Genomic DNA, 7109 nt, shown 5'->3' with positions numbered 1-7109 from the left:
AATATTTATTACTTGTTGCGAATCACGAGATCAAGTTTTTGGCGCCGTTGCTGGGGACTCAAAATATTAGGAACGCTAAATTTTTATTACTTTAGCCATTTATTTTTCTCGCAATTTAATTTTAGTTTATTATTATTATTTAGTAATTTACTTATTTTTTTTCTCTTGGCAGGTTTTTATAGTTTATGACTAGAAGAAACCCGTCAGGACCATTACTTTTTGACGAAGAAATCAAAGAGAAAGAAGGCGTAGCTTACGATACACGGAGAACAAGCGAGAAGACGATAATCAACCCCCAACTGACGAGATGGATGAAAACCAAGGCAATCAGTTACCTCCTGCAATTGCGGCTAATCAAAATCCTGCTCCACATACTATGTATGATTCTGCTAAACCTTCTTTAATAGGAACTGAATCTAGCATAGTTAGACTTGCTGTAGCTGCAAATACTTTTGAATTAAAACCTAACACTTTTCAGATGATATAGCAGTTTGTTCAGTTTGATGGTTTGCAGGATGAAGATCCCAACGCTCACTTAGCGAACTTTTTATAATTTTGCGATACATTTAAAATCAATGGCATTTTTGATGATGCCATACGTCTTCGGTTGTTTCCCTTTTCATTGAGAAACAAAGCTAAACAGTGATTGAACTCATTACCACGAGGGTCTATCACTACTTGGGAACAAATGACCGATAAATTTTTACTAAAATATTTTTCGCCAGCTAAAAAGGCTAAATTACGTAATGATATCTCTTCTTTTGTGTAGATGGATTTAGAAACACTTTACGATGCATAGGAGAGATACAAGGACTTACTGAGAAGGTGCCCTCACCATGGGTTACCGTTTTGGCTTCAAGTACAAACATTCCACAATGGCCTGAATCCTTCGACTAGACAAATGGTTGACGCAGCTACTGGTGGAACCATCAACAATAAAACATCGGAAGATGCCTATGAATTTAAAAAGGAGATGTCACTGAATAACTATCAGTGGCAAGTTATGAGGACAAAGCCAACAAAAATAGCCGGCGTTTATAACATCGACTCAGTTACCATGCTCTCTAATCAGGTAGAACTTCTCAATAAAAAGATTGACAGTTTACTTGGTTCTACGCAGGTTCATCCAGTAATGAGGTGTGACTCAAGTGGCGGAGGTGTGCATACATAATACCAATCCGTCAATCCTATAACTGAAAAAGAACAAGTCAACTATATGGGTAACAATAAATTCAGATCTCAAAATAACCCCTACAGTAATACTTATAATGTAGATTGGAGGAACCACCCAAATTTCTCCTAGGGTGGTCAAGGGAATCAAAAGCCACAAAATCCTCAGGGTTCAATAGCCACCTTATCAACAAGAGAAGAAACCAAACCTTGAAGAGATGCCTTCTAAATTCATCTTAGTGTCAGAAACCCATTTCCAAAATACCGAGACAGCACTTAAGAATCAACAAGCATCGATCCGAGGACTCGAAACTCAGATAGGCCAACTATCCAAACTAATCTCCGAACGACCATAAGGTAGCTTACCAAGTAATACTAAACCTAATCCGAGGGAACACCTCAATGCAATTAGTACTCAAAATAAGGAAGGATTCATTGCACCGGATCCAGAATTACAGCAAGATAACGCGATGAACAAAGGTCGAGAAGAGGTAAACGATGATGATCCTAAACAGGTAAGTACGAATTATGAACCTCGTGTGCCATATCCTAAAGCGATGACGAAAGACAGAATAGAAGAATAATTCGGTAAGTTTGTCAAACTCCTAAAGAAATTACATAATAACTTACCCTTTATTGAAGTTCTGTCGCAGATGCCCAACTTAGCAAAATTCTTAAAGGAACTTCTGAGCAATAAAAGAAAATTAGACGCTACATCGTATGTGGAACTCAATGCAGTCTGCTTAGCTATTCTAAAGAATAAGCTACCTAACGAATTGAAAGATCCAGGGAGTTTTACAATTCCTTGCTTAATTGGTAGTTTATCTGTGAATAATGCTTTAGCTAATATAAGGGCAAGTATAAATGTTATGTCGTATAAAATGTTTAAACGACTAGGTCTCGGTAAACCCAAACAGACTAGAAAGAGCATACAATTGGCTGACAAAATAGTTAGATTTCCTAAAGGTATTATTGAAGATGTTCTCGTTAAAATTGATAAATTTATTTACCCAGTAGACTTTCTCATCTTAGATACGGATGAGGATAACGAGGTACCTTTAATTTTAGGAGACCCTTTTTAGCAACTGCCAGAACCATTATTAATGTAGGCACAAGAGAGCTAACACTTCGTGCAGGAGACGACGCAGTAACACTCCAAGCACGCGACTCAGTCAAAACCTCTAAGACTCAAGATAATGCTATGAAACTTGTCGATGACAAAACTAATATTCAATCGTTCTTGTAGGAACCTCCTCGAACCAAGACAATGGAGACAGTGCAATATTATCAAGTAGCAAACAAAGACACCCATGAGGAATGAAAGCTTCAAATAGAGGAGCTAGATGAATGGCGAACACACAAATCGAGAACACATGATAAACCGAAACTATGCCAAAACAAGCCCAATACCTCTCCTAATCAACTTAAGGTTAGCGATAAAGTCTTACTAGATGCCGCAGATCCTCACATTGTCACTACCATACCGAATGAGGAAATTCCTCTTACGGTACTCAGTATTTTCCCATTCGGTACGGTTGAGGTCAGTCATCCCAAGTTCGGCACTTATAAGGTAAACAACACTCGATTAAAACCTTATTTTAAGATTGACAGCAGGAATGAGGAGTATGAACTCCTCAAATCACCATGATCATTCAACGGAGAGGTAAGTCGAGCTTAGACTATAAATAAGCACTTCTCGGGAGGTAACCCAAGCACTAGCATATTTCGATTTCTTGATTTTTAATTTCTAACATTTTGAATCATTAACTTAATCTTTGAATTGAAAAGTTTTTCAGCACACACGGCCAGGCACACGGGCGTGCCTAAAGCCGTGGCCAAATAGGGGAAGAGACAGGGTCGTACGATACAGCCGTGTGGAAGCAGGACATGATTTCCCCAAAACACGGGGTGCGATAAATCCCCACGGCCGTGCGACATGGCCGTGGGTGAACTTGATAGGAGACCACGGGTGTAGGGATGGAAAACCACGAGCATGCCAGGGACAAGGCTCAATTCTGTTTATTCGACACAGGCATGCGACACGCTCATGCCATGCAGCCGTGTACAACAATACACGGGCGTGCTACCATAAAACACGGGCATGGGAGAAGCGAACAAAGCTAGGAACGATCGTGTAACATGGCCATGTTCGACACACGCCAAGACACACGGGCATGGGATAGTAGCCCGGCACGACCTAAATCGTAAAATTCAAAAAACACGGGCTCACCCTCAAAGTACACGGGTGTGGCCATAAGCCATATGAACCTCCCCTATATAAGCAAACCACTATTCATCTCCTTCCCCTTTTCAAAACCCTAGCCGAAATCTACCCTTCCCCATTCCCTAATCCTTATTCCGGCCACCATTCCCCAGATTCTAACTTCCCAAACCCTCAAACCACCCTCAAATCCATTCCCCTTGCATTAATCCTGACTTTTCCCTCTCTATACCCTCTATTTTTCCTCCACATGGCTATATCCCCACATCACACGCCCGTGCTCACCACCAACACGCCCGTGCACCGCCCTACAGCAGCCTTTGGTTCACTTTCTCAACCTTATTTCTCCAATTTGTGTTGCTACATTAGTATTCTACATGCTTTACATAGATATTGTTACTATTACAAATATGTTTTAAACAAGTTAGGAATTTGCTTTAGAATTTTCTATATCTGAATTGTTTAAGCTACTAAATAGCATATACTAATTTTAGGCCTCTTGCTTAACTACTGATGTATCTTGGATTCTATCAATGCTCATGTATTTTCAGGAACATTATGTTGTCATCGAGAGGCAAGAAGGTCGCGGTCCCATCCTCAAAGAGACGTAGGGGACCAGGTTCTTCCTCGGTACGTGCTACAACCGAAGTTCGGCACCTGTTCCTTGAATTTTCGCAAGCTTCGCAGGAAGAACTATTTCAGATACTACACGCACGACCCCTCACTACAGGTCGTTGCATTGACTGGGCTGCCGTAGAGCAAGTTCAACTAGTTGATACCATCCGTGCCCTCCTGTCCACAACCCATGGGAACGGTTTTTTGCTATTACCGAGCCCACTTATTTAGAGCTAACTTTAGAATTATGCTCTACTTTTCATTTACAGGTGGTGATGACAAACAATGACGACCCAGGCACCATTCACTTCCGATTAGGTGGTCTATTTCTCACCATGAGTGTCCCAAAGTTTGGAGTCGCTGTGGGACTTTACACCGATGAGTTTATGGAAGAGGAAAACATGAATGCACTACCACGAAATATCCACATTTCTCCCTCCTTGTGTTGGAAAGCTTTGGCACCACTCTCTTCCACCTATGACCCCAGCCACTCGAAAGCCTCATCTCTCGCTCCTTCCCTATGCTATCTCCACGCCATATTGGCATACACCTTGATTGGGAGGAGAGAGAGCACCGGCATCTTCAACACCTACGACACCTACTATTTATGGTGCATGGCAAATGCACATGTGACTGACCTGGCATACTTCATTACTTTCGCCATTCGCCATCAGACCGAGCGGCATAGGAAGGGAGTGATCTCCATCGGCCCCTATGTGACGTGCCTTGCCAGACACTTCGGCCTCCTCAACACCATGGCCCAGTCATTAGCGCTTACACTGATAGGTCAAATGTCCCCTCAGGGCATCACGACTATGTTACACATGAGGATGATCGAGCGCCGACGTAGGACCGATCCTCCTCAGTACCGTCTCTCTCATGCCATTGATGAGGAGGATATTGAGGACATTCCTAATGATGTTCTCCCACAACATGAGGAGCCTTCCACTGCGCCACCTAGGGAACGACCAGTTCATGCGGCTGCTTCATTGGCACACCTTTCCGACTGACTCGCTCACTTCGAGCAGTATTGCACTACACAGTTCGAGATGATTCACAAGCGAGATCGGTGATGTGATAGACAGATGGACAACATGCAGGCCATGATGCAGCAACTGTGCCAGCACTTTTACATCGCCACTCTAGTGCCACCACCTGAGGGCCCTACTGACGAGGATCATTGAATCCTCCTATCTTTTTATTCTTATTTTTTTATTTATTTTATTTTATTTTTATTTTTTTATTACTATTTTCATTTCAATTTTATTATTTTATTTTGAAAGACATATCTATATTAGTTAATTTTACTTTTTTTTTTCATTTTCTGGTATTTCTAACAAGTAATCCCACTACGCTCTCTTCCACACCAACTCTTAACAAGCTCTTCATGATTCTACAGACTTCCAAGAAAAGCTGCTAGGAATATTTTACGGAATGAGGAAACAAATGGGAAACAATGCCTCACGAGTGCCATGTTCAACGCCCCAATTTCTTCATCTAGCCAAAAACAATGGCAGCTACTACTGTCCCCAAACACTCTAGCCTCAGAATCAAGCTCCGTATCCATATAACAGGGAGTTTCACCTCCTTTCCTCTTATGATTTTCTTTATTTTGAATAATCTATCTTTGTACATTGAGGGCATTGTACATCTTAAGTGTGGAGGGGTGAACATGAAACCTAACTTTTTGCATTATTCTCAAATCCCTGAATTTGGTCTTGTGCTTAAGTGATTTTCTCATAATATTGATAGAATGAATTCTGATTGATCTATAGTTATTGTTGTTATGTCGTGAATTAGACCAAGGGAATTATGCATGATTATTTGATTATAGAACCTTAAAGAATCGAGCATAATAAGTTGATATTTTGAGAAATAAAATTTTTTAGACTATTTTTCATAAATTGAGGTATTATCTTGAAATCTTAAGTATACAAGAATGACATCAAAAAACCCAAATTTTTGGTGAGATTTTTGAGCCTTTTGAGCATATAGCTTTCTTTCTTGCTCACTTCTTTTGTGGTTTGAGTGTGTCAACATTGAACTGTTATTCTAGAACTTGCTTCGATTATACATGTCGAGCTCACACGTATGATTTGATACACTGAGATGATAAAGCCACTTAGGATTTAACCCATTTACTCCATAAAAAGCCTTCCCACATAGTTAAACCCTTAGTGAACCCTCTTTAAGCCTACTAACCTTTTTTATTGATTAACCTTCATCATTGACCCATTAACCTATTATTGTTGAAATCCTTTTACTTAATTTACTATTTTTTTATCGAGATTAAATTTAATACTGTTACCTCACTATGTTCACCATTTTTTGTTACTAAATCATGAAGTATGATTTCTATTTTGTATTGACTTGATTTGTTCTTAAAAAAAAACTCAGTATTATTATTGTAATTCTCAGCAAGCTAAAGTTGTCATGAACTCATGTAAAATAGTTCTAGATATTTGTTTGTGGTTCAGTAATTAAGTTTTTGATAGTGGGGTATTATATTGAAATTATCTCGATTCTAACCCTTGTCTCTTCAGCTTGTATCCATACCTGTAACCTAAACCCCATTATAACCATGCAAAGACCTTTTGATTAGTGTATCATATCATTTACAAGTGGTGGAGACTTGATTTTCATGCAAGCCTATGGTAATAACTTTTCATGTTAGACAATCGAATGCTTAATCTTGAACCTTAAACACTTTGAGTGATTTGAGTGAATCTTTAGTGAGGATGTCATCTCTTGTATATTTAGGACTAAATTTAATTACTTGAAGGAAGGAGATTACCTATAATTTTGTTATCAAAGTATTCGATTTAGATTGTTTGAGGTTTTTAAAGCCCCTATAGTTGAATTCTCCCTGTATGATTTTCCATGGAATAATTTGTAACAGTATCAGTAATGCTTATGTGATTGTAAGGAATGAGTTCTAGCAGTACATGAGAATTTTTCTTGAGGACAAGCAAATGCTTAAGTGTGGGGTATTTGATAAACGCCAAATTATACATATTTATACCCCAAATACTTAGCATACTTATGAATGTTTATTATTAGATTTGTGGATTTTGGTGCTGTTAATCCGATTATTTCATGTTCT

The 7109-nt window shown here is 39.3% G+C and overlaps 1 non-coding gene across 1 annotated transcript; it reads right to left on the bottom strand.

The window, feature by feature from the left end:
* Positions 1–736: 736 nt before the first annotated feature.
* On the bottom strand, positions 737–843 carry LOC121230019 (small nucleolar RNA R71). Its single transcript, XR_005927971.1, has one exon. It is a non-coding gene; the product is annotated as a small nucleolar RNA R71 (small nucleolar RNA).
* Positions 844–7109: the final 6266 nt, after the last annotated feature.

The sequence above is a fragment of the Gossypium hirsutum genome, chromosome A05 (assembly GCF_007990345.1).
Source record: "Gossypium hirsutum isolate 1008001.06 chromosome A05, Gossypium_hirsutum_v2.1, whole genome shotgun sequence".
NCBI lineage: Eukaryota > Viridiplantae > Streptophyta > Magnoliopsida > Malvales > Malvaceae > Gossypium > Gossypium hirsutum.
The sequence above is the reverse complement of the archived record's forward strand: the minus strand, read 5'-3'. Positions and strand labels throughout refer to the sequence as shown.